This window comes from Cotesia glomerata, linkage group LG4, assembly GCF_020080835.1.
Source record: "Cotesia glomerata isolate CgM1 linkage group LG4, MPM_Cglom_v2.3, whole genome shotgun sequence".
Taxonomy (NCBI): domain Eukaryota; kingdom Metazoa; phylum Arthropoda; class Insecta; order Hymenoptera; family Braconidae; genus Cotesia; species Cotesia glomerata.
The window spans coordinates 7,072,876-7,074,411 of NC_058161.1; the positions used below are offsets into that span (position 1 = coordinate 7,072,876).

General features: G+C 26.4%; 1 long non-coding RNA gene across 1 annotated transcript; it reads left to right on the plus strand.

The window, feature by feature from the left end:
* The first annotated feature begins 522 nt into the window (after positions 1 to 522).
* On the plus strand, positions 523 to 1,212 carry LOC123262561. Its single transcript, XR_006508990.1, has 3 exons — positions 523 to 611; positions 824 to 1,001; positions 1,078 to 1,212. It is a non-coding gene; the product is annotated as an uncharacterized LOC123262561 (long non-coding RNA).
* The last annotated feature ends 324 nt before the right edge of the window (positions 1,213 to 1,536 follow it).

Genomic DNA, 1,536 nt, shown 5'->3' on the forward strand with positions numbered 1-1,536 from the left:
ATACAGAGAACGGTCAAATACAGAGAGGTCCAATACAGAGAGCGTTGACTGAAGTAATAAATTAAGCGACAAAAATAATGAAAGTGATGACAACAGTGATGACATTGAAGATAAAACTGGTTCAAATAAAAGTTTTTAAGAAAAACTTCGACATCAGTGGGCCTTAAAAAATTTAAAGTCTTCAATTAAATGTAATTGCTGAACTTTTATTACTACTAAGAGAAGAAGGACATCCTGAGTTACCAAAAACGACACAAGCTTTGTTAAAGACCAAATCCGCGAGCACCAAGTTTTTCTTAGTCAACGTATGTGAGTGAGTCGCTGAATTAGACCGATAGTCGGGTACTATGCCTAGCTACAGAAAACAATAAAGCAGCGCCACGCGTATCATGTATGTGTAAGTGTGTGTGTGTGTGTATTTCTTATTTCAGTTTATTGTGACATCGTGACTAACCGGTTCGTACGTATTTAAATTCGTTTGTTTAAATATTGACTAAGAATAAATGTAATAAATAATTTTTATTATAATAATTATTATCTTTATTATATCCATTATTATTAAGTGTGAAAGTAAAACTTGGTTTATTGAATGAACTAATAAAGTAAAAAAAGTAAGTAAATTAAAAAAAATAATTTTAATACTGATAGATATATTAAAAATAACAGGTACCTAACAATTGCAAATATTTTATAAAATAAAACATACAATTATTTAAAAAATGTACAGACAAAAGGTTTATAAAATTGATTCAAGCTTTTGTTCTAGTGAAAATGATTTAAATATTGGGAGAAAATTATTATAAACTATTATAATTATTTCCAGCTTGCATTTTTCCGGATCAAAATTTTTGGCGAAAAAACAGCGAAAGGATGCATTTGTAAAATGGCATCTGCACTGATGACCAAAAATGTTGAAAAAAATTACTCTGGTACTGGGAAAAGAATAAAAGGCGTGGGAAAACTTAATTTTAGCGCAACAGAAACATTTAAGTATATGGAAGGTATGAAAATGATTTTTATATAATTGTGTTTTTTAATGTATCGAATTATTTATTTATTTTTTTATTGCAAATGTAGTAAAAGAGAAACTTGGTGACTGTGAAGATTGCAAAAATTTTGCCGGAAAAGTTGGCGGGTGGTTTTCAGGGCAAGGAGATCGAGAACAGGGTCGAAAACAAAGATCCTTATCTTTATAATCTATTTAATATAATAATCCTTATCTTTATAATCTATTTAATATAATAATCCTTATCTTTATAATCTATTTAATATAATAATATTACAATAACATTATTATTAAAACAATTAATATTAATATAATTATATTAATATAATTATAATTAATATCAAATTAATATTAAAATTAACATTAAAATTATTAATACATAATAATCCTTATAAAAATAATGAAGCAATAATAATAATAATTTCAAAGTGAAATATAAAGTGTGAGTGATTATTTATAATAACAACTGTTATTACAGCAATCAGCGATTTGAAGGACAAACGATTAAAATCATAATTGGCGCAGAACAG